At 50.3% G+C, this 25,942-nt stretch overlaps 1 protein-coding gene across 4 annotated transcripts in view; it reads left to right on the forward strand.

Annotated features, from left to right (window-relative positions):
• Window positions 1-25,942, forward strand: part of PKIG (cAMP-dependent protein kinase inhibitor gamma) — a 72,239-nt gene that overhangs the window by 20,252 nt on the left and 26,045 nt on the right. The window contains exon 1 of one of the 4 annotated variants that reach the window (XM_036009870.1): window positions 19,269-19,420. The exons of 2 other annotated variants lie outside the window; for them this stretch is intronic. The gene's annotated coding sequence lies outside the window, so the exon portion shown is untranslated. Of the gene's footprint in view, window positions 1-19,268; window positions 19,421-25,942 lie in introns of those variants that run through there. One more of the 4 variants, XM_036009868.1, reaches the window with a different exon arrangement.

Consider the following 25,942-nt stretch of genomic DNA (forward strand, 5'->3'; position numbering starts at 1 on the left):
AGATACGAAGAACACCCAAATAAGAGGAGAGACAGGTCGCGTTGCAGATGCGAGAAAACGCACTACTGTAAAGACTCCAGTTCTTTGGAAAACATGGGGGTGCTGTTCTAGATTAGAGGAGACTTGAGAAATGAACAGTCAAGTTCAAAGTGGGTTTCTTGATTGGATCCTGTATCCATAGAAAAGAGAAACATCTTCCTTTCATCCTTACCTTTCAGCTGCCACGGACAGACCTGCCACTTCCCAGTTTCTCACGCATTCTTCCAGAGACAGTTTACACGTGTGAAAGTAAACGTGCATATTTTATCGCGAATTCAGTAGTATACTGTTCATATTGTTCCACACCAGGCTTTTTAAAAAGATACACTTTGGATATTTTCGTATCGCTAAATAATTACCATTGTCTATCTAACTTACATGGCTACACAGGCTTCTGTTATTGAGAAGGGCCTGACTTATTTAACCCGTTTCCTATGGACAGATACTGAGGTTATTTCTAACGTTTTGTGGCAGCGCAGTCAGTGAGCACACAGCACACCGTGAATATATGCTCTCACGGTAAAATCCCTAGAAGTGATTCGCCGAGGCAGAGAGCATGTGTGAATTTATTCGGTTCGCAAATGGCGTTCTGCCCGCGTGTGACTACATGAGAGACGGGTGAGAGTTCCGGTCACCGAACGGGGGTGCCTCGTCTCGCTTGTCGGTGTTCTGCAGCGGCGGAGGCGGCGGAAGAGAAGTAGAGTGTCAGCTGAGGTCGCCGCTTCCCACGTGTTCAGAGCCGTGTGTGTTTCCTGTACATTCCCCCTTCATGTTCGGACCTCATTGTCACACTTGGGTTGTTGGGCTTGGTCTTACCAGTTTCTAGAAGCTCTTTCTAGATCAAGGACATAGGCCATTCATGCCATGAAATGCAGTTTTTTCCCCCAGTTTGACATGTGATTTTTACTTTGCTCATCGTGATTTTTGCCATGCAAAATATTTTTATTTATACATGGTCAAATTTGTCAACACTTTCTTTCATGACATCTGGATTTTTAAGTTCTAATTCATACTTGGAAAGGCCTCCCCCTTCGCGAAGTTTTAAAATGTCGTGTCTTTTTCTGGTACTTATGTGGCTTGATATTTTTGCATTTGAATCTGTAGATGCACCAGGAGTTACTTTCAGTGTGAGGTGTAAGGTTCTCCTTCCTGGCCTCACCTTCTCAGGTAGATGGAGAGGTTAAGTTTGACTGCAGGAAAGAAAGGGTGTGGTAGAGCCTTCGATTTAGGGCACGGAATCCCTTTCACTCACAGTAGCGGGGATGAGCCCCTGAAGTCAGAGCGCCCTGCAGGTGGGGAAAAGGTCAGTGTTAGACGGAGCCCTTTCTCCGTCTTCTCGTTTCTCAGAGCCGTCCAGTGCCGCAGTGACACCAGCCTCACGGCACGTCACGAGTTTGATCTCATCTTGCTCCAGGTTAAAGTTGCTGTTTTCTGATGCCGTGAGAGGGCGCACCTTCATTTCAGCCATAAACTGCCTCTAAGTGGTGGTATGGCATGGCTTACCGTGAGCTCTGGCCGCTCTTCTTGTGACCGCCAGCGTCGGAGGGCTCGCCACCTCATCCAGCGAGCTCCCTGTGACTTCCCGTCGCCCTCCCTCTGTGTGTTGTAAGTGCCTGCAGTTGTGAGCGCAGGAGGACGCACGCCTTCCTGTCGCGATTCCGCATTCCTGCCATTGTTCTGGACTTCGGCGTGCAGACCTTCCAGGCCTTTGAAGCTCACTTCAGACCTACCAGTGGCAACAGAGAGAATTAGCAAGCATTTTTCTTCATTAGACCTGGTCCCTGATGTGAGTACTACTATGCTACTTGCTCTTGGATGAAGGATACTTTGACCTAAAAACTTAAGAAAATATATTAAAATATGTAAAAACTGCTCATCTCACTATTTTAACTAAAGCAGTAGTTTTCATGGTGTTTGTGTTTTTTTCTCTTCTGTGAGTTCCTCTGTACTTATTTTTAGGTGTCTGCCGTTCGCCAGGCAGGCATTGTGCCTGGAGCTGGGCTGCAGAGTTGAATAAAACACATTCTCCCTGTCAACAGAAACATAACGAATAATCGTAGCGTACTGTGCCGAGAAGTATAATGGAGGTGCTTACTGGGTACTGCCCAGAATTTTTAGTAGCAAACAACAAAATCTGCTCTAGTTGGTGTAAGCAGAAAGGTAGCTTGTAGAGTCCCCAGGAAGCTGGTAGATCTGGGCTTGAGTATTGCTCAGATGAAGATAAAGCAGCCGGGGCAGTGTTCCTTCCCTGAGAAGTGCCTGGCCACACCAAGGGAGGCTGTTCAGAGAAAACACCACCGGGGATGTGACTCCCTTCTTCAGCACAGGTGGCGTCGGATGCTGGGCCTCAGGAGCTACGCCCAGCACAGCCCTAGAAGCCAGCTGGTCGTTCCCTGCAAGGCCTCCAGGGCGGGTGGGTGCCGTTGGCTCCTCATTAGCCTGCAGCGGCAGCCGCTGCGTTTGCAAGAGCTTTGCCTTCGGTGTGGACCTCGCCTCAGGTGGCTGTAGACAGTTATTTCAAAAACTGGACACTGCGTGCCTTTGACTGCAGCGTCCCCTCCTCTAATGCAGGGCATGGCAGACTGTGCATGGCCTGCAGGCCACACGGGACCTGCCGCTGGTTTTTGTAAATAGAGTTCTGTCGTCATACAGCCAGGTTTAATGTGTCTGCACTTCGTCTGTGGCTGCTTTGGCACTATAGTGGCAGGGTGAAACAGTTGTCACAGGAGCTACTTGCTGTATGAGTTCTTTAAAATGATCCGTCACTTGTTCAGGGGCTACCTCTGTGTAAGAGGGTCCTAAGAGACTAGGATGGGCGGTCAGGGCTCATATGTTCATTCTGGGCCTCGTACCACCCCCCTGAGTATATGATGTCCTCAATCAGAGTTCCCCTGGGGCATCCTGTCCAGAAACCTCAGCCAGAAACCTCAGCTCGAGTGCCAGCGTTTGTTGCTGCATTCACTGCTGTGAGCCCGTCTTTCTGGAATGGAATTTTATTTTTATTTTTATTATTATTATTATTATTATTATTATTACTGCTACTACTACTACTGCCTTTTGCTCTGTTAAGTGTCCCTTCTGGTCCTCAGCTTCAGATGACGATGTCTTCATGTCATGGAGGATTCTATTACTAAAAGTCTAGAGAGCTCTGGGCCATAACATATGGATAATCTTGGGAAATGGCCGGAGACGAGTGGACATTGAGGAGTACTTGGGAGATCAGTCTTTCCTGTGAATGAATGAATCAGAGTCATCTCTGCTGATACTTGCCAATATGGAGCTAACAGTTGGTGCATACGGATTGTAAGGACTAACATTCGGGTGTAACTTTGTTCTTCTCTTTTTTGAACCCATGTCACATGTTCAGCCCAGACTAAAGCCTTCTGGTCTTACCCCCCATGTCCCGGGTGCAGCCTGATTCTCCCACCGCGGGGTCTGAGGGATGGAGAAGTCCCAGCGCTACTCTCCCCTTCCCGATTTCCTTTGCATTCGCACTGAGCTTCTCAGCCAGCCAGCTTCCTCTAGTTTCTGTAACAGGAGAGGCAGCCTGCTTTGTTCTGTTTCAAATTCGTTTAAATTTATCGTCAAGTATATCATCTTTCTTTCTGTTTTCCTAATTGGGACTTTTAAAAACTTTTAGAAACGTTAAGTGTCTGCAGGCACGGCCGGCTGCCTTCGTCCTGCCCGAGGGGGAGGGGCGGGCCCGTTATCCTTTGCGAGTCAGCTCTCTTTCCACGTCCGCTCTCACTCGGGCCTGGAATTTGTTCCTGGCTAAGAATTTCCATCTGTGGACACAAAAGCCTCTTTGCAGCTTGAATAAATAGTCTCTGTATATTATAAATCGCGGCATTGTTGCACATTAGTTTGAAGTTACCTCTGGTTCTGTGGACTGGCAGTCTTATCCTTGATTTAATCTCCCCCTGTACCGAAGCCACTGGGTGCAGAGTTATCAGCTGAGCTGGTGGAGCCGCCTGACCCGCCCTGGAAGTGAGAAGAAAGCTCTAGGGCCCTTGCTCTGTGACCCTCCCGTCGGAGCCTTCGAAGCAGGGCTCCGGCCAAGCACTTCCCTCTGGCAGGAGCGGCCTGCCTCCACCTGAAAGTCGTCCTTTTTCTTTTCCCGGGACCTGCTTCTCTCCTTCCTTTCTCCTCTTCCTTTCTCTGTGCCGTCATGCAATGACTCCTGGTTCAGGTGCCTGAACTGAGTTTGGAGACCTCACTTCCACTTTCCGGTGTGCGTTTCTCACGTCCGAAGGGTCCCAGTGCCCGCCCTCCCTTACCGGGCTCAGGCCGACAGCACACCTCCCAGGCCAGGCCAGAGACCTAGCTCAGCTGGCAGAGGGCGGCTCCTGTCTCTCCCATCATTCAGTGGCCAGACAGCGTGTTTGATATTATGATTGTTTCCACTTTCCTCGCTGTTATAAGTCACTGCTGTAAATGTCTCTCACTTGTAAGTCAGAGTATGTGCATTTTCATAGCATTTGGTGTGTATCCTCCAAAGGGAGTTAAAAATAGCTTTTTATGTTTTTCTTTTTATGGAAGTAATACTGTGTTTTTATTATAAAAGTAATGCTTTTTAGAAAAAATTAAAATAACAGCAGGCCGAAAGATGAAAAAATTATCTTCAGTGTTATTACATTTGTCTCCTTTTTTAATTCAAAATACTGTATTTCCTTTTCCAAATATGAAACCCTACTATAGGTTGGGTTGGCCAAACAGTCCGTTACGTCTTTTTCCATAGGATGGCTCTAGTAGTGCTTAGTTGTCTTTAACTTCATTCAGAACAATTTGGTTAGATTTAGATTGTATTGTGACAGCTGTCATATCATCATGCATTTTTAAAAAAACTTATCAAAACTGGTAAATTTTTGTGCCACCATTTTAATATTGCCAGTGGAAAAAACACGCAACATCTTTGGTATATTATGCTTTATTATTTCTAGAAAGGTAAAAACGCAATTAAAATGCAAAGAAACATTTGTCCACTGTATGGAGAAGTTGCTGTGACTGAGTAAACATACATATTAAAAGTGGTTTGTGAAGTTTCTTGGTACCGTTGACATTTTGGCCAAATAACTCTTTGCTGTGGGGCTGTCTCATGCACTGGAAGATGTTTGGCAGCACCCCTGGCCTCTACCCACTAGAAGCCAATAGCGGGAGATAGCCAAATGCTCAAAATACCCAAATCAGTCAAGTTATTGGTGAAAATGAAAAATGTGTCTTTTATTTTACAGAGGAAACTAAACAGACTTCTTGGGCAACTCAATACATCTTAACATTAAAACAATACTTTTTTCATGCCATTAGATATTTTTCTATAATATTACTTATTGTGACTACACAATATTCCATTCTATAAATATGTTAAACTTTATTTAACCACTCCTTAATTGTGGACTTTTAGGATTGTGTTCAGTTCTTTACTATTCTAAGCAGTGCTGAAGTCAACAACCTTAAGGCACATCTTTGCACATACCTGCCCTGGCTGGTGTGGCTCTGTGGACTGAGCACAGGCCTGAGAACCTAGTGGTCGCCAGTTCAATTCCCAGTCAGGACACATGCCTGGGTTATGGGCCAACCAGCCAAGGTGTCTCTCCCTCTCTTTCTCCCTCCTTTCCCCTCTCTCTAAAAATAAATAAACTCTTTAAAAAATATCTTTCTATACATTTATAATGATTTCTCTTGGATAAATTCTTTAAAGTGAAATGACTGGGTCAGAGGGCATGTACACTTTTTAAAATTAGTAAACTTTTTTAGACTAGTGTTAAATTCAAGCAAAACTGAGCAGAAAGTACAGAGTTTTTCATATATATACCCTGTGTACAAGGTCTATCCAGAAAAAGTTCAGCCATTGTTAATACTAACAAGAACAGTTTGAGTAACATCATGGCATCGATGTGACCCGGCAGCCAAGGAGAGCGGACTGGAGTGTGTGTGTGTGTGAACAATGACAGCTTCACTGTACTAGTCAGGGGGACAGCAGACACAGTTGAGTGGGCATGTGCACTGTGTGGTGTCTCATTCAAAATGACTGAGTGAGCAGAGCAACAAATCTGCATCGAATTTTGCATTAAGTTTGAGTATTCCTCCACGGAAACTATTTGGACGACTCAGAAGGCTGCAGCTGTGGGCAACTGGCGACTGGCAGCTTCATCACGACAATGTGCTCGCTAACGCATCGCGCCTCCTGCAGAGTTTTTTGGCGAAACATCAAATCACCCAGGTGACTCAGCCCCACCACAGCCCAGATTTGGCGCCCTGCAACTTCTGGCTTTTCCCAAAACTAAAATCAGCTTTGAAAGGGAAGAGATGTCAGACCGTCGATGAGATTCAGGAAAATATTGCAGGGCAGCTGATGGGGATCGGGAGAACTGTGTGAGGTCCCAAGGTGCCCGCTTTGAAGGGGATGGAGGCATCATTGTCCTGTGTACAATGTTTCCTGTATCTTGTATCTTAATAAGTGACTGTCTCTTACATAGCGTGTGGCTGAATACTTCCCGGATATGCTTCTTACATGTTTTGTTTTGTTTTTAAGATTTCCGTATGTATTACCAAATTGCCTTTCAGGAATGTTGAGGCATTTTGCATTTTCACCTACGTTTTTCTGTGTCTCCACAACACTGGGTATTCTCATTACAAAGAAACCTTTAATAAGGCACTTTTAAAGCAGAACACCTATTCCAGTCATCGTAAGACTGGATTTCCTTTATTCTGAAATTTATATTCGTGTTATGCAACCCATTACTATTTCTTATGGTAGGTGATGGCAGAATACCACCAACCTTCCTTCTTTTGCCAATTTAACAAAAATTATAAAATACATGTACACAAAAACAAACATCCAGGTAGGGCAGAAAGATAGAAAAATGTAAAATAACCTTTCTTCCACTTACCCAGGCTTTCTCCTGAAAGCCACTGTTTTTTTACTTAAACTAGTTTTTAGTAATTGGGGTGTCCCGAATTCTAAATAATTTATACATACACACGTTTTCTTCCTCATTTCTCCTCTCAGGCAGTTAACTTGGATGAGCAGCTCTGTGTTACTCGAAATGCCGGTGTCTTCGAAGGCTCTGGCGCCTGCTCATCTCACTGGATTTGTGCTGTTTATTTGACCTCACGAACTTTCCCATACTCGCTTTTAATTTTTAAGCTCAGCCATGCCTTTGACTCATTCACCAGGGTGATGGCACCCATCACTGGAGGGGTTTGGGAAACTTAGTCCATCCGTTGGCTGAAATAATGGTCTTAATCCACTCCCTTTGTGGCTCTGGAAAAGACGAAGACATTAGCATCTCTGTACTTCTCATTCTACCGCCTGTTCTTCCCTCCACCTCCCCACATTTAAATGCAATAGACACTGTTATTTTCTTTAGTTTACAAATGAGATATCAGAATTCAGAGAGGTTAAGTGATTTGCCTGAGGTCACACAGCTAGTAAGTGGAAGATGGAGCCAGGATTTGCGCCTACACCCATGCTCTAACAGTGCCACGAGGACTCATTCTCTCCACTCTTACCCCTGTTGCTACCTCTCCTGGCCTTGCTGTTTCTGTCATTACTGGCGTTTCCCCTGTGAGCTGAGGACAGGGTAGGTCTGAATGTACTCGACTTTGGCTGCAGGACTCACAAGCTGTAAGTGACCCTAGGCAAGTCACTTTGCCTTCCTTTGCCTCTGCTTTTTTTTTTATTCAATGGGAATATAAGCACTTACAAAGAGATACTGTGTTGCAGAAGAAATGAGACAATGTATGGGAACGTGCCCCATACAGTCCAAATAGCAGACACTGTTATTATCTCAGAGGTCAGAAAATATTGGCTGACACAGCAGTGCAAACCAGCAATGTGGGTTGCAGGCTTCTCTTAGCATTAGATGAGTTTTTCAGAACATTCTTCAAGTGTGTTAATTCCTTTTACTTAAAGTAGCATTAAAAAACCAATGGTTGCTGTTTATTAGAGAAAGGGGCTCTGGTTTTTGTTTTGATTTGTTTTGTATGAGATATTTTTATGCAGACCGAGAGGAATCAGAAGTCCGGAGGAGCAGGCTGGCTATTTAAAGTGGCACCAGTGTCCTGGCCTCTTGCTGCCTTCCTCTGCTTGTGCTCAGTGTTCATGTCAATCATTCCCACCTGTTGTTTCATTTGCTGTTAGTAAGTCCTGGAGCCAAAAAAGGAAGTGGAGGGGCGAGGCTAGTCTGAAGTTGTTAGGCAGAAGTTAGAACATGCAGGAGGGGGAAGGTGGGAGGGGGCCCACGGCGCCCAGAGAAGAAGCCCATAAAACAGCTTCTGTCAGTTGCTGCCTCTGGTCACTATCTGTTTTAGTAAGAGGGGGTCCGCAGCACTCAGAGAAAGTCCATAAATAACTTTAGTTAACTGCCTTAACCCTGATTAACTGTCTCCAGTCACCTGTCTGTTTTACTCGGAATGACAAGAGGTGGCCTGGAGCAAGATAAGAATCTGGGTGAACCACCCTCCACACACTTGTTGTTCCCCTGGGGGAGGCGACAGAGGACCTGGCGCCTAGCCCTAACCCTCACTGCCCTTGCCTCTGCCTTCTTCCCCACTTCAGCAAGGCCCCTTGATAAACCCTGCTTGCATACTCACTCGCTAGGATTTCCCACAACCACCTCTGTTAACAATTTGGTATATCTTTATCCTTTTAGAGATTTCAATGCATATAGCAACAGCAAAAACCCTGACTTCAAACCAGTTACTGTGCATTGTCTCCTTAAATCTCACAGTCTCTGATATGCAGGCTTCTGTTGACCAAAAAATAAACTTGAGGTGCATAGCGAGCCGACTGGCGACTGGCCTGAACATGTTTCCAATGTTTGCTGCTACAGACAATCTGCAGTAAAGCTGTACCTAACAATGTAATCTTGTCTGATTATCTCCAAATGATACATTTCCAGAACTAGAATTACTTGGTCAAAAAGTGTACACATGGAAACTTTGGGTTCATTTTGAGAGAGGGGCTTAATTAAGAGCATGGCTTTGTAATCATACTCACCAGTGTCTATGTCCCCATTGCCACCGGCCACTTGCTAGACTTCAGCTCTGCCTCGGTTTGCTCATCCTAAAGTGGGACGATAACAGAAACTTCCTATTATTATCAGGAAGACCCGAGTTGGGGGTCTCCCCCTCCTCTGTTCCTGCCTTGCTCACAAGAGAAGAATTAAGCGGGAGACAGCATGCGTAGTGGAAATGAGATGACGGTAAGTTTATTTATGAAATACACTGGAGCACAAGGCTGCAAGTGGGCGCTCAGCTAATCTGAGTGCCTTACATATATATATTGAAAAGTGAAGCTGCAAGTTTGTCTATACACTTGAGCAAAAAGCTACAAGCGAACAACCAGCTAGTCCGAGAGCCCAGACTATCGAGACTCCAGAGTTACCTACGGTGTCAGCCTCTAGGTACTCCTCCTTTTCCGCCTTCCAGACCTTGAGGTTAATGTACACTCTGTCTTAGTGAAATTGCTAGAGCCTCCCTTTCCCAGCACAGAGTCTCAAGGGCTCCCCACCTCCTGCACTGTCTTTGCTCGTGATGTTCGGCACACCCGGCAGTCTTACTGTTCCGGGCTTGGGACTGCTGAATGAATGGGTGAGACGTATCTCCCTCCTGCTTCCCATCATCCCGTCTAACAGTACGGCTGCCGGAGTTAAATGAGATGGTCATGGAAAGTCGTCGGCTAGTGTCTAACACATAGGAAGAACAGTGCGGTAGACAGACCAGGTTGTTGTGCTTTATAAAGCTCACATTTTATTGGGGTAAGGAGGTAGCAGTGAAAAACAGGCAGTGAATAAATTTAATGAACAAGAAACATAGAAACGCTGGGCGGACAGTTACAGTGATGTGATAGTTGGGTGGTTAGCTGAGTTGGGTGGGGTGGGGAAGTCCTGAAGAGGTGACATTTTAGCTAAGTTTTTTTTTAAGATTTTATTTATTTATTTTTAGAGAGAGCGGAAAGGAAGGAGAAAGGGAGACAAACATCAGTGTGTGGTTGCCTTTCACATTCCCTCCCACTGGAGACTTGGCCAGCAACCCACGTGCCCTGACTGGGAATTGAACCGGTGAGCCTTTGGTTCACAGCCTACACTCAATCCACTGAGCCACACTAGCCAGGGCGACATTTTAGCTAAGTTATGAAGGATGAGACTTTATTCTTTAAATTTCTAGAAGTAAACTTGTGGGACCAGAGATTGCATGCACTAAAAATCTTGTAGGATTGGTGAGTTGACCTGCAGAGTCTTCCTACAGTAATGCACGTGTGCACTGGGCATAGATATGTTTCTTTTCTTGACTTTTTCTTGGCACTTCCGTCCTGATTTTAAAAAGTGGGGTCATTGAAAGCTTGTGTAGAGACCCTTCTGCTTGTTTCTGATGAGCTCCTGTAGCCGAGGGGAAGGAAAACAAGTTCGTCCCTTCTGTGTCCTACCCTCGTGTAGCTGCCCAGCATCACTCTGCACACCGTAAACCTTTCTTCTCACTTGCTGCCCTTCTCTCCGGGCTGCTTCCTGCCCGCACCGCGTGGCAGGACGGGAAGCCGCCGTCACGTCCGCCGGTGTCCGGGGGGCGCACAGAGGTGGGCATGCAGGTGTTCAGTGACCAGCCCGCGTTATCTAAAAGATAAATCATAATTAAGGATACCAAATAATAAGATGACAAATAATACGAGTAAGTAATACAAGAATAAATAACAGTACAAGATAGAGCAAACTGTCTTGCGTACTCACAACTGTAAACCTGCACATGAAGATTAACAACCACTTTTCCCCTTCGGAATTGGTGCCTGGCTCGGGGGACGCGGCCGGTAAGCATGGCATCTGCTGTAGAAACAAGACAGATTTTAGAGGTGGGCTGGTTTTGCCCGACACATTGGTTGGCAGGGGGATGCACGCCACCTTCTGTGAGTTAAAACCCTGCAGAAGGCTCTGCACCTCGTTTCCTACAGTCAGGCCTCTGCTGTCTGGAGTGCAGCGGGGGAAGGGCGCTGTTGATCCCAGGACGCTGGCCCTGCTTCGGTGGGTGGTGAGACGTCTTTTGTTCGTTTGGAATGTCTGTGTGATTACACATTGTTTGCAGATCTGTTCTGTGCAGCCTTTACCATCCTACGTAAACTGTCATAAGAACCCTTCTCTGTGGGTCTTGAGCAGGGCTCAGCAACATGGCAACAGTGTAGTTAGTACCTGTGAAGCTGGAGACCTCGTTCAGGTGCTGTTTTCGTTTCAGTTGTGTGTTTTTTAGCATACACATGTATTAGAGTTTAGGCTCTGATTCAAGCCTGAAAGCAAACCTTACTTCGTAGCTTAAACTCAGAGGCAAATGGATTAAGGCAGTGTTCTTAAAATGTAGTTTCTTTTTATAATCTTTCAAAACTCCGCAACTTAAATAAAACACCCTAAGGGCAACATGTGTTAGGGAGCAGGTCCGGGGGTGGAGTGGGGAGGGAATGTGTTCGGTGAGATTGTCCAGGAGCAAAGCACCACCGCTCACTTGAAGCTCAGGGATTTGTCATCCAAATATGTGCAGATTGCTGGTGCTAGAAATAGTTTGAACTCACGAAAACAGCTTCTTCCCCCTGGTTGCTGCCTGGCCGTCGTTCAGATGCCGGAGCAGCCCGGCACTGGGGCCCAGCTCTTGGGCTGCTTCTCGACTGCGCGGGGCTCGAGAGGGCCAGATATGCGGGCCCTCCAGGCCCCGTTTTGGGCTGCTCTCCTACACGGTCTGTTGTGCAGCTTCGCAAACTTGCCTCTGCCCTAGAGCCACCAAGCCCAGATTCCTGGCAACTGTGAAAAGCCTGAGGCCGCACAGCCTCGACTGAAGCGGATTTAGGAGAGAGACATTTCCCTCTTCAGGGCAGAAGTGTGCACGGCTCGTTCCTTCCTTCCTTCGGGAGCCAAGCAGGGTGGCACCGGCCCCCAGAGCCGCTGCAGGCCGCCCGGGCCGACAGCTGCTCTGCTCCATGCCAGCGGGCGGGCAGCTGACAGTAGAGCAACTGAGGACACTCCTCGGTTTATTACCGTATTTCCTTCGGAGAAGACAAGTCTTAAGAAAAGATTCCTGCTTCCACTGCGTTCATTTACAGTGGCTGTTCTGTCAGATGCCCGTGAGGCGGATGCGCAACTTGACATTTTGTGGTGGAGGGGATAGATGGTGAGGGAATGAAAGAAAGGACTGGATTCTTAGGCACGTTACCCAGCTTTTCTTAGCTGTAGTTTCTTCGTTTGCCAAGTGAGGATAATCCTGTCTTTCGTTTCATGGAGTCGATGAGGAAGGTCATGGAGAAGTCCGTCTGGACTATAGCGAACTAGTGGAACGGAAAGGGGAGGGAGGGAGGGTGGTGGGAAGAGCCTCCCAAGCCTGGCCTCCTCTGTAACCTCAAGCAAAGGGCCAAAGTCTCTCGGGCTCAGTCTTCTCGTCTGTGAGATGGGGACGCCAATACCTGCCTGGCAGGAATGCTGCAGAGATGAAAAATGACTAATGTAAAGCACTGACAAATGGTAGACAACAGTGAAGTGGCAGCACTAGTTATTGTTACATTTAAGGTGGAGGTATTTGCCCCGGGTAGTTTGGTGTTCCTCCCCTGGAGACACAGATTCGGTTTGTAGATGTGAAGATTAGCAAGGGCCCTGCTGATTAGCAACGGCAATAACTGATAATAGATAATGTTTAAAAAAATTTACTTATTAAGCCCTGGCTGGTGTGGCTTGGTTTGTTGGAACATCATCCCATAAACCCAAAGATCACGGGTTTGATTCCTGGTCAGGGCACATGCCTGGGCTGAGGTTCGGTCCCCAGTCTGGGCGCGTGCGAGAGGCAGTGGATCAGTGTTTCTCTCCCTCTTCCCCTTCTCTAAAATCAATAAGCATGTCCTTAGGTGAGAGTAAAAAAATTTTTCATTGATTTGAGAGAGAGAGAGAGAGAGAGAGAGAGAGAACAAAGGGGGGAGAGAGAGAGACTGAGCCGCCAACAGTGATTTGTCCTTCCACCCATTCACGCATTTACTGGTTGACCGCTGTGTGTGCTGAGCAGGGATCGAACCCACAACCTTGGAGTGTCTGGATGATGCTGTAACCAACTGAGCCAGATGTTACCCAGCCAGAGCAACATTTAAAAAAATACAGGTAATACAGCCCTGGCCAGGTGGCTCAGGTGGTTGGAGCATTGTCCTGTGCATCAAAAGGTTGTGGGTGCGATTCCTGGTCAGGGCGTAGACCCAGTTTTGGTGTGTATGGAAGGCGGCCAGTCCGTGTTTCTCTCTTGCATTGATGTTTCTCTCTCTCTGCCTTCCTTTCTCTCTAAATCCAGCGCACACCCTTGGATGAGAATTAAAAATAATGAATAGAAGGAAGGAAGGGAGGAAGGAAGGATATGAACATCATTAAAAGAAGTCTTCGAGTCCAGAAATGCACCGTTATCCATTATCCTGCTTACCCCCTCACTCTGGGGCAGCCATTTAAGGTTTCTGCTTTGAACTCTTCTGGCAGTTACCTCCATTTCTCTAAATAGTATTCCCTCCATTTCTTTTTTTAAAATTCTGTTTTTGTCAGAATGGCCCATGCACATCATTTGCTTTGTTCTTTTAAGGTCAAATGTCAAACTTACACAACACAGCCCTCCCCTGCCTCCACCCCTGCCATTCCTTCCCTCCTGCTCTGTTGCTGGGAGTCTGCACATTTGGTCCTATTAGCTGTTTGTTCTAGTATTTTTTACTATATCTTGAACAATATGCTTATGTAGCTATCTCTTCTTGAAACACTTTCTTATTGTGGAAATTTTCAAATGCATACACAACGAAGGGGACTAGTGTAATGTACCACCCATCACGCAGCTTCGAGAGTCAAGACCAGCGTTACTGGTCCGTGCCTACAGCCCCGCTCTGGGTAGGTCCTTTCATCAGTGGCTACATCAGCACGTGTCTCTGAGAGAGTAAGGACTTGTGTATACGTGTGTGCGCGTATAGACACACCCATACGGCCATAATCACACATAAAATAATTAACGGTTCCTTATTATTTACAAAGATCTCCGATGGACTCAAGTGTTTTTGTTCAAACCACATCCAGACCAAGCCTGCATGTGGCCATACTGCTTTCTCCGTCTATCGGTTGCGGGCGTCATGGTTGACGGGCCCCGGAGGCCTTAGCTTCGGCCCCGCAGCTCCACTCGCCCTCCTGACCCTGTCCTCCCAATACTGCACCCCGATTCCCCCATGTTCCGTGTTTTCCAGTGTCACAGCGTGGCACGTGTCTGCCACCGAGCCAGCACCCTTCGAACTGTGTCTCCTCTCTGTGCGGCTGCGTTGCCTGGCCTTCTAGTAGCTGCTGCTTTAATGTGCTCACCTTTCTGGTTTTTCTGTTCTCACTGCTAAGTCTTTCCACACTTCCCTGGAGACTTCCAATACAGTTCTCAGCACACCTGTCGAGGAGCCCGTCATCAGTTCTGCTTTCCTAGAACCGCCCCCTCTCCTCCCGCAGTCAGACGGGCGCTGTCTCGGCCCGTCCATCAGCTCATCATCCTGGACATTCCCTTTCACCTCGCTCAGGAGATCTCTGTTTCTCGAATCTTCTATCCAGCCCCCCGTGTAGGTGTTGAGGTGACATGTGATCCCCAGGGGTTCGCTGAGAGAGCAGTGCCCGGAGGGAAACTGTTCTCAGTCCTGCGGGTCTGCAGACGTCTCGTGCCCTGGACTCCCGGCGCCAGGCCGCGTCCCCGCGGGGCTTTTCCCGCAGATCGCGTCACTCGCAGGCGCCGCCGTCCTCGGGCCCCGGCCCTGCTGGTAGGAAGCCTGACACCAGTCGGATTCTTTTCTCCTGAAGTCGCCTCTTTGTCTCTTTAGAAACTTTCAGGATTTTTTCCACTTTGAATTCTGGAACATTAGGAAACCTCGTCTAGCTGTGGTCTCTCTCCATCCTTCCCAACACGTTCTTCAACTTTTCAGTTTGAAGGTGCAGTCTCCCTGATTCAGCTCTGGGGTTTTTTCCTCAGGATTTCTTACCAGTAGATAGTTCCCTGCGGTACCGTCCTGTTCAGGCTGACCGTGAACTCCCTGGGTTGTCTCCTCTGTCGACGTCCTTTTTGATCCTGTGGAATGTTTCCCCTGTGTTTTGAAAAATTTCCTTTTCTTATTTTCCAGTCCTTCTACTGAATTATTAATTCCAGTGTTCATGTTGTTCATTTCCAAGAGCCCAGTGTTATCAGTTTATTTCATGGTTTATGGATACAGTATCCAGAAACTCTCGGAAGATACAAGAATTTTTTTTTTTTTTTTTTTTTTTTTTTGCCCTCGCCCTGACCGGCGTGGCTCAGTTGGTTGAGCGTCATCCTGCAGAGCGAAAGGTCAGCAGTTTGATTCTCAGTCAGGGCACACGCCCGGGTTGTGGGGCCTGGTCCCCGGTTGGGGGGTGTGCGAGAGGCAACCACACATTGATGCTTCTCTCACACACTGATGTCTCTTTCCCTCTCCTTATCCCTCCCTTCCTCCCTCTCTAAAAATAAATAAAAAAAGATCTTTCAAAAAAGGAAAAGGAAAGAAGTAGGCCTTGGTTTCCTCTGGAATCGGTTGTGTGTGTGTCCCGTGGGCCTCGTCCTGCCTGGGGGCCACTGTTTCTGTGTGGGATGGGTGCACTTCACTGCGGGGTACCTGAGCAGCTGCGAGACTCGGGACTCGAGACTTGGGGTACTTCAGGGGTCGAGTAAGGGGGTTTGGGCTCATACTAGAAGCCCCTGAGTGGCCCCAGGCAGATCTTCCACTTGAAGAGCCTCCCCGTCTTTGCACGGAGCCCTGCAGAGCTCCGTGGCCCTCGTGAGCTGCAGGAGTGGGTGGGGGCCGGCTGTGCAAGGGTTGAAGCCTGGTTTGCAGTTTCAGAAACGTGATGCTTTTTTTGAAAGCGTGTTACTGCTTTCTTTACCTCCAGCCTGGTCTGTCCAGGGTAAGTGAGGCTGTGTGTTTAGAAAGCGTGTATTGGGTTTCCTATTCTGTACCAGGGGACAAGAGAGACATGCTGTTGATCTCGTGGAGTTCACAGTCTGGCAGGAAAGAAGCATGTAACATGTACTTCCCATGACACGCGTTAAGGGTCAGGAGAGGGGAAACAGAGGTGCCGCAGGGCACAGACGGAAGGGGGAGCCAGCTTGGCTCAGAGGGAGCTGACATTTAATCTGACGTCTCACGGCTGAGGAGGATTTCAAGGTGCAGTGGCAGGGGGAGCCCGGCACCGACAGGTCTTCCTGCTGCCGGAGCCGGAGCGCCCTGCGGTACAGAGTGCTCAGCACCCAGCATGGCCCCGGGCCCCAGAGGGTACCTGCCATGGTCAGCAGACAAGATGAGTGTGCTGGTGTCGCCGTGGTCCTCCTTCCTGGATTGTCACCAGTGCGCAGTGACCTAGTCCGCAAGGCAAGTGTTGCCGAATGGATGTTGTAGAAGAAAACTGGATCTTTGTTTCTATGAATGGGCTCCTTACTGTTACTTTCGGTCAAGTAACTGACGAAACAAAACAGCAAAGCCCTGAGGGGACCTCAGTAAGGCTGACCTGTGAAGAGCCCAGGCTCCTTTGCTGATGCCACTCAGGCTCCTGGAATAAAGGTCCAGAGGAACCAACGGTGGCCTGGCTGGCCCCCAGGCCCTCCGCGCCCAGTGCAGCCCTGCCAGCCAGTGCAGGCCTCAGTTCCCTCCCCCTCCTGGTGTGCTGGAGAAGCTCTGGGCCCCTTTCCAGACTTCCCGACATTCTCAGCCTTTTTTGTGGCTCGTCACATCATCCTCAGGGCAGAGGACGGTGCAACTGAGTCAGAGTTAGAAAACAACATCTTTACTATTAAGACGTTCCAGCGTGTTTTTGCAAGTGTTTTCCAACTTGCCGTGTGTGTCAGGCACTTTCCCACATAAGCACCGTGCAGGATCAATGCCATGTTGGTTCTTGTTTTACGTTGGGAAACCGAGGCACACACAGAGAGGTAGGTCAGGGTCATCCCCGGCTAGGAACAGGGAACACAGGTCCCTGAGCCGGTGACTGCCGCGCTGCCCGGGTTACAGGCTGGTGTTCTTTTTCTTCCACCAAACTGTGGGGCAGCCCTCCGATCCGCACTCTCCCTCCTGGTGCAGGGTGGGGCAAAAGTAGGTTCCCAGTTGTCCGTATGGAAAAGGACACAATGAGTAATGATACAGGAACAAACCGTGTCTCCCACACTCACAACTGGAAGCCTACTCCCCCGCCCCCACAGAGAGCCTGTTGGCTTGGCCCTTTCTTGATGAGCTTCAGAATTTTCTGAGAACTGATTAAAATTCCGGTTCGGTTACAAATTATCACAGCCTTATAAACAGCTGCTGCCTTCCCAGCAGAGCTCCAGCCCCAGCTCCCCATCCCGGTAGCTTTAACACAAACCGGATCCGCCTCTCGGGGGGAGGGGGAGAGAGATGAAGCCCAGACCTACATCGGGCCACACAGCACTTTGGTGGTGGAACAGGTGACAGGTGAGTGCCGCCTCTTCCTTCCTGGCCCCAAATGTTCTCTTTAAGCAAAAGATTGGCCGGCTGTCCTCATCCCTGGCCTGGCCGAACCCAGGGAAACTCTCCCTCCCACCCCTTGCCCACTCACTTCAATGCACTCAGCTCATTTTTCTAAGAGGGGGTGATGACCCCACTCAGGAACAAGGGCCAGGCTCGGTGAAATAGCCATTTTGAGAAGTAGCATTGGCGGGCATGCTGGCCTAACGGAGACTTCTTTTTTTCAGGTCTGGCCCTTTCCTCCTGAGCCGTGTGACCTTGGGCACGTCACTCAGCTTCCCTGGGTTTCATTTGTCTATTCAGGAAACAGAGATGAACAGTGTAGCCCCTGGATCCCAGATTCTCATAAAATGAGATTATGTACTTCAGCAATGAGAGCCAATGTGTGTCAACACTTGGTTTGGGTCAGAGGCTTTCAGTTTCCTCACACGTTATTTTGTTCTCACAGTCCTAACAGACAGGCCCTAGCATTCCATTTTACAGTTAAAAAAAAAAACAAAAACAAAAACCACCACCACCACCTCCTGGAGTTCAGAGAAGTTAAGTCACACAGGACTCAGATCCGTATCTCCGATTCCCAAACTGATGCTCGTGATGCCTATACGTGTCACGTGGCTTCCCACGGCGCACGGAAGCAGAGAGGTTTCTGTGTCTTCCCCTTCAAGCACTCTGCAAATGCCAGTGGTGAGGATGATCTCTTGTGACCCTGTTGGTCCCTGCTGCTGGTCCCTGTTCGTCCCTAATAAGGACAGCAGGATTCTCCTCCCGCTTTATCTTACTCAGCTGTTTATGCAGCCTCTTTCTCAACGTCCCCCAGGACTTGTTTAGCGAATTCTTTTGGGTTTTCTCCCAGAGAAACAATTCCGCTCCAAAATAAAGGGGGTGGAAGGAGCCAGGCTCAGCCTGACCTCTTCTCTTCCTTCAGCAGTGTCCCGTGGCCCCTCCCACATACTAATGTAATTAAGCAGTCAGCTTCCAGTAAATGCCTTACAGCACCTTCGTCCAGCTCCTCCGTCACGGTCACCGAGGTGCAGAAGGGGAAGACATCAAAGCCATTATTTTGTTGACGGGGAAACTGAGGTCCAGAGAGAGGGCTGGCTTGCTTGGTGCCCTTCGTTCAGTTAGGTGCGTGACCAGGATGGAGCGCCAGCTCCCCCGGATACAGACCAGCGGTCTTCTCGAGCCTTCTCACGTGGCCGCGTGTCATCTCCCCTAGGCGAAGGACGGACTCGTGCGTGCCCTGTGCCCAGCACGCCCCTGGAACACTTTGTGGAGGAATTAAACAGCTTGGAAAGTTGAGCGGGAAGAGCTGGGGGAGGGGAAGAAGGTCTCCACCCTAACCTAGGATACTACAGACCAGAGAGATGAACTAAAACCCTCGGCAGGGACTGAGAGGCAGCGGAGGGATTCCTGCGGGACCCCTGGCCCAGTGGGTGGGTGTAGGAAGCCTGTTGTCGGTGGGGCTGCAGCGTTGAAAATTGAAGGAAGGATGTTGGGCGACTGTGAGGACGGCCGGGGTAGAGTTACAGCCCCCGGCTCATTGTCCGGAGGAAATGGATCTCTCCGGTGACGGTGACGACGGTGACTGAGAGGTGGAAACCGAGCGCGGAGCTCGGCGGCTGACATCAGCAGGCTGGGCATTGAATTACAGCGCACGGGGCTGGGCTTGGCCAGAGACGTGGGAAACGCCCACTAAAACCTCGAAGTGCATTTCACTTAGGAGACCCGGGGAGAGGGAGAGGGAGAGGGGAGCAGGGGGAGTCCTGCCCGGCCTGCTCATCTGGTTTACCCTCCAAACGTTGGCGTTTCGAGTCCTGGTTTCCGAAATCCCACCTCCCCTTCTGACTGCGGACCAGCGGGCTTTTGAAGAAACTCTTTGCTCCAGTAAGTACAGCTTCGTTCCCCACCCCCAGGGAGAAGCAGAGCTCTCCGGAGGGCTCGCTTTTGGTGGCCACAAAGTGTCTATTTTTACATTATGATATATTGCTGCCCTGAAAATTATGGCTTTGTCCGAAACTGCTTAGGGCTCTGAGCCTCAGGTCTCTCAGATGGGCTCCGGCCAAATGCTGCTTTACTCTCTTGCCCAAGAACTTTTTCACAGAGCATCTGGAGCTTTAAAAGCAGCCCCTGGTGCCTTTTAGATATCGGTGAAGAAATCCTCCCTTAGAAATAGGTGTTTGTAAAGGCCTTGATATATATTTTTCTGATCACAAAGGCGGCACAAAAAATTTTAAGCATTCTAGAGGTAAATGTCAAGGTGAAGATTCCCTACAGCCTTTCCCTCATACAGTGGAGACTCACCCTTAGTCAGGTACAGCAAGGCTACTTTACACTGCAGATACAGACATGATTGGATTTCACGACAGTGTCTCATCACATGCCCCTCAGCGCTGCGGCGCCTGCGTGGGGAACTCCAAGATGGAAAGAAGTTTTAGAAATCTTGAACTTTGGCTTTGTGATCTTTTTATTGCTTCCTTTCAGAAGTTTGCTGTTTATACCTAGAACATAAACAGGACACGTAAGCCCTTGGGCGTTTCGTTGGTCTAGTCCGTTTTCGGGATTTTGAACCTGCTCACACGCCGCGCACCTGTTAGGGGCCGGAGTGGAGGGCTTGCCGTGGCCTGAGATACCCGGCCCGCAGCGGCCGTGTGTCACGGCCTTCCCCTGCTCGCACGTGGAAGTCGTTGACGAGAACACAGGAGACAGAGGGCCAGCCTGCACCAGAGGGCCCACCCGAGGGAACGCTGGGACCCCGGGCCCCGTGTCCTCATCTGTGATCTGTGCTTCGGAAGTGAGGGGGCGAGTCCAGACGACCGCTCTGTCTCCAGCTGCCGCTTGAAACAGCGGCAGTGCCGCTTTCCCCGCAAGCAGAGCCCCTAGGGCCTAAGCAGCAAAGTGCCTCTGGTGGTCAGCATCCCAGGGTGCCCAAAACCGGTGCCTCCGGGAGAATTACACCAGGGCAGGACACGGGCACCACTGAGTTACTCCTGAGTTTATGGTTTTGTCATAAGACAGAGGGTTTCAGTGTGATGACAGGTGTGCGTGTGCATGCTCACACACAGTTGCGGCGGGGGGGGGGGGGGGGTGAAGGAAAAAAAGAACGTGACTGAGCCACCCCTGAGGGCCAGGCCCGACGCTGTGCTCATGCCTTTGTGTAACGGGAGGGGCTGTCGTCATCCCCTGACCTCGCTGACTGATGGTGAGTCTCCACCACACGCCCCCATGTTATCCTCTTTCCGAGGGCTTCCCTGAGCCGTGCTTGCGGAATCGCTGGCAGAACTTCAGGCCGCTGGGTACTAGACTGTACGCACCCTCTCTGTGAGTCTGTCTCGGCCACCGCTGCGCCCCTCTGCCTGGGGAAAGCCTGGCACATGGCTACAGTGGAGACACGGCAGGCTGCAGTTGAACTTCGAGCCCCCCGCTCTAGCGGCTGCCTTGGCAAAGGAGGGAGAGGAGGCGGGGCGACCCCTTTATTGGCCTCTCCCCACCCCTCGTGTCACCCGGGCACAGCCTCTGCTGCTCCCGGGAAAGGATGGCCGGAGCCAAAGCCCAAAGAGAAGCAGAAGGAGTTGTTGTGTCTTGGATTTTGAGTCTCCAAGGTTCTAGGTCTTGGCAGCTTTAGGGATTTTTTATCTTGAAGGCCATCAGAGACCCTACCCCCAAGGAAGATGTGGCATTTAAAAACTCGGTGTGAATTAAGATCGGGGTCCTCAGGGGGGCTCCCAGAGCCCCTCGGCATATCTGGTACTGCGGCCTTCCCCAGCGGCTCAGCCCGTTGAGGTGGGCTGTGGACTGTGGACTATGGACTGTGGCTGCCACAGAACTGCCGTGGGCTTGGGCAGTGGGAAGGCCAGGGCCTCCGCCTCCTTCCAGCCCCCGGGATCTCAAGACTTTGGACGATTTAAAAAGTCCTTTCTCCTCCTAAGGTGGTGGTGAGGAGGTGGTATTCTGGAAGTACGTACCTACCTGGCCCTTAACGGTCCCTGCCAGTGGTGGGGGTTGGGGGGCAGGGGAGGGGAGCTGTGGTGGGATGCCCCTAAATCCAGGCCTCCGGGAAGCAGGCGAGAGTGGCGTTGGGTCTCATTCTGAGCGGCTAGAGCCAGCACTGTTTTCCCTGTGCTCTCCCCCACGATCCCGCCTGTCCCGAGCACGTCCGCTGGGCCCTCCTGTCTCCTGGAAATACAGTCACGTGCAGGGCCGGGCATCTTATGTGCAGGGTGAGGCAAAAGGAGGTTTATAGTTGTCCATATGGAAAATAATGCAATAACTAATACATAATACAAGAATAAACTGTGTGTTTTGCGTGCACACAACCATAAAGCTACCTTTGCCTACCCTGTATGTCAGTTTCTTTTGATCCTCAAAGCAAAGATGTGCAGCACAGATTATCTTCATCTTGCACGTGAAGGGGCCTAGAGCGGTGAGTGACTTGCCCACTCCTGTCAGCCGACAGGTAACAGCTGAATTTCCTCGTGAGAACTGGCTCCCCCTCACCCCCGAAGCCCTTGACCTCCCCACCACACTGTACTGCCTTTTCCCTAGCCCCGCCCTGAGTCTCAGTTCCTCCGTCTGGCAGAAGGAGGCAGCGTGGACTGGAGTCAGTAGTCCGAGTGGTGTGGGGTTTTGTCTTTATTTGGATTGGAATGCTTTCAGGTGGGCGTGCTCTCCCGGTTGTCACCACCTGTGCCATTCCCTTGCCCAGTCTGGCTCCCGGTCCCCTGCCGCCCCTTGGCCCCCGTGTGCCTTTGCCTTTTCCACCCCTGGACTGGTTGGTGGCCACAGTTCTGTCCCTTTAGACAGTATGTCCTTCCATGAGAAGCTGGCAAGGGTGGCATTAAGCCCTCTGCCTTCACCGCTTCCTCGCTGAGACGCCGTGGACAGATTACCTCCCCCCACAGAGCCCGCTTCTCCTCTCCGTCAGGCGGGGGTCGCTGCTGCCCCCCTTTTAAGGGGGCACCAGGAGGGGGATGTGGGACAGAGCTCGTAATGAACTTGGTTAGTACACTCATACGTGCGTGGGGTCAGTTGCTTCGTGGTTTCCAGAGAGAGAGAGCGCTGGCCAGTGCGAGCAGCACCTGCCCCTCCTCCTAGGATGGTGCTCGTGTGAGGAGTGTGAGGTCCGCTCTGATCTCGGCATCTCTGCAACCCTGGGGATGGGCCCAGGGCTGCCGCCCTGGCTCCTCAGACTGGGCCCCGGTGCTGCCTCCTGTCCCCCGGGCAGGTGCTGAGGCCGAAAGCAGAAGTGGGTGCTGTTCTCCCAGGGCCGGAGGACCCTGGCCCAGCCACTTCAGGAAGAAGCTGGTGGCAGGTGTTACTTTCTGAATGTGACAAGAAGCCGAGCTGCCCGATTAAGTCTGTTGCTCTGACAAGGGGCCAGAAGTGGTTCCTGCGTGGAGACAGACACGGGAAATCTGAAGTTCTTGGAAACAAGTCATCAATCGTGACTCAGAGCTAAGCTCCCCACCTTCTGGAAATCGCACATGCATTATGAAAACTCAGAGTGCGCACTGCTCTTTCAAAGAGTGGTTTCTTCGGAGGCTGCAGTCAGCTGTGATGATGAGTGAGTGCCAGTTGCCGATTAAAATGCATCCGCTCGTACTGGAGGGAGCCAGCCTTCCAGGGAGCCTCTTTCAGCTTCCAAGAAATGACTGGTCTTTAACCTGGCTTTTCAGAACTGAATAATGGACCTTCTGGCACTAAAGAAATGAAGTGTTTGGTAGCTACAGCGTACTGACTGTGTCCCAGGGTCCTAGGTCAGTCATTACGTTGAGAACTCCGTGGGCGTGGCCTCTGACATTCACTGAAGTGGGGTGGGGGGGGGTTGCAGCTCGCTCTGAGCAGGAGGCCAGAGGAACAGGCTGAAGAGGCGGGCAGCCTCTGGTCTGTCTCGTGGGGTTCTTGCAGCGTTGGGCAAGGTGGGTGGGTGGATGAGTCGTTACCCGATGGGGGTCCTGATTTCGAGTTCAGCTGATGACTCCCGAGCTTTCCCTTCGGTCCCTTACTCCTGGAGCTTTGCTGGCATTCTCAGTAGGGAGAAGCGAGAGCGGCCCCCTGCTGCCGCTTTCACCCCTGGCACCTCCCCATCCCACGCGGCCGGCCGCACACAAAGAGAGGAAGCCCTCACAAAGCGTAGGGGCCGAAGAGAGCATGCCGGACCCGCACTCCCACGTTCAGTAAGGAAACGGACGGTGATTCCGTCATAACCTGAAATCACCACTGGACTTTCTGTTGGTTTGTTTTTATAGCTTTTATTGTGTGGGGTTTTTTTGTTTTTTTTTTAATTACAAAATTAGAATGTGTTCATGGAAGGCAAGCTACCAGTTCAGAAAAACAAACTTCGATCACCCACCGGTTCCACTTCTCTGATTTTTTAATGAGGCGTGGCAAGGCAAAGGCCATGGACCTTCTAGATCTCTGACACAGATTCACAGTGTGGCACCAGAAAGTTTCTGCCCGTAAGTTCCCATTAGCACGCTCCCCGCCCCCCCACCCCCCATCCACTCACTCACGTACACCACCACTGTGTGCCAGCCAGGGTTAGTTCTCATTGAGTTTCTGCCCAGGCAGAGTCTGTCTGTGTGTCTCGGAGGTGCTCGTGTGTTCAGGTGCTCGTTCAGGCCCCTGTGCAGGAGGCCGCAGCCTTTGTCTGCACCTCCCTGTGTGTGGAAATGAGTCCACCCACCTGTGTGTGCAGGGCGCTCTGCAGGGTGCTCTGGGGAACGCCCAGGTATGAGTAGTGCAGAGGCTGTCAGCTCAAGAGGACTCAGACAACCCCAACACGTGTGCTCTGTGCCCCAGGAGAGGGACAGTAGCGTATGAGATGAGCCTTCGGTTCACTTCAATGAATTTTCATGTGTTTATTCAATATTTCTTGAGCATCTGATATCTGCCAGGCACTAGGCACATTGATAGGTAGACAGTATTACAATAGAACAGGCCGGGTCCTTCCTCGCATGGAGCCCACAGGGTGCGTGGGCGATGGACCAGGAGGAGAGTGCGATCAGGGCGAGCTGGCTCGAAGAGGTGCTGTGTGAACCAGGCGAGGAGTCGGGTCTGCCAGGAGCCCAGGCGGGAGGGAGGCAGGAGGAGAGGGGAGCTGCGGAGCGGAAAGGAAGAGTCCAGGCCGAGAGAGGTACGCTTGGGACAGGGCCCCCGGGCAGGAAAGCATGGGGGGTGTTGGGGAACTGGAAGGCCAGTGTGGCTGAAGCACGGAGGGGAAGGGGGGGGGAAACGGGCGAAGGTTCGGGTGAGGAGAAGGTTACGGGGACAGGGGACGGGCCCAGGGATTGATGCGGGGGGTTGTCCTTCCCTGGTGCAGTGGCGGTGTCCCCGTGCGCGGGCAGGAGTGTCTTCCAACGTGGCATCGAGTGCCACTCCTAGGTTAGAACTTTTCCATAAGGGGCCAGAAAAATCCGCTCCCCCCAAGAGCCTGTTTTTACTCATTGACTTGCCTGACTTACTCGTTCCTCTTCCTGTCTGCGATGTCACACGTGAGCTTCGACTGGACCTGAGGTTTGCAGAACGGAGTTTGTGTTGCAGCTTCATGTCCAGGTTGCCGTGTGACCCAGAAAGGCCTTAACTTTTCCGGGCCTCGTTTTCCTCTGTAAGTGGGAATAGCGGACACTGACCCGATCCCAGGGTGGTCATAAAGATACGAAGTGCTGTAGAAATGTGGGGTGTCATTATCATTTCAAGGAAACAAAGTAACGGAAGTTAAAAGCAGAGCATTCCACCGGGGAGGACAGAATGCTCCTTCCGGCCGGACTGGCATGGCTCGGCCGGTTGGGCGTCACCCTGCCAGCCGAAAGGCCATCGATTCCCCGACAGGGCACACGCCTGGGTTGTGGGCCGGGTCCCTGGTCCAGATCACGTGAGAGGCAACCGATTCGATGTTTCTCTCCCAGTCTTCCTCCCTCCCTTCTCCTCTCTCTAAAAATGAGTAAAGAAAATCTAAAAATAAAAGAATGTGCCTTCTAGATAACTGAACTGTCAGGTTCAGCATAGGTAGCTGTCCTTCAAGAGCTTGTTACAAATGCTATTTCTCTTTTTTCTTTTATTTTATCCACTGGGCTAAACCATTTCTGCTCCTTCTTCCCTCCATCAAAAATGGTTTCGGCCCTGGCCAGTGTGGCTGTTGGTTGGAGCATCATCCCATAACCAAAAGGTTGGGGGGTTGATTCCTGGTCAGGGCACATACCTAAGGAGTGGGTTCAGTCCCCGGTTGGGGCATGCATGGGAGACAACCAGTTGATGTCTCTCTCTCTTCCTCCCCTCTCTCTTTAAAATCAATAAACATATTTTTAAAAGTAATAATAATAACAATAATAAAATGGTTTGTAAAACAATCCACTTCCCTTCTCTAAATTCCAGGACCCAACTGATACAAGAACCAAAGCACCTGCTTGG

This window comes from Phyllostomus discolor, chromosome 9 (assembly GCF_004126475.2).
Source record: "Phyllostomus discolor isolate MPI-MPIP mPhyDis1 chromosome 9, mPhyDis1.pri.v3, whole genome shotgun sequence".
NCBI lineage: Eukaryota > Metazoa > Chordata > Mammalia > Chiroptera > Phyllostomidae > Phyllostomus > Phyllostomus discolor.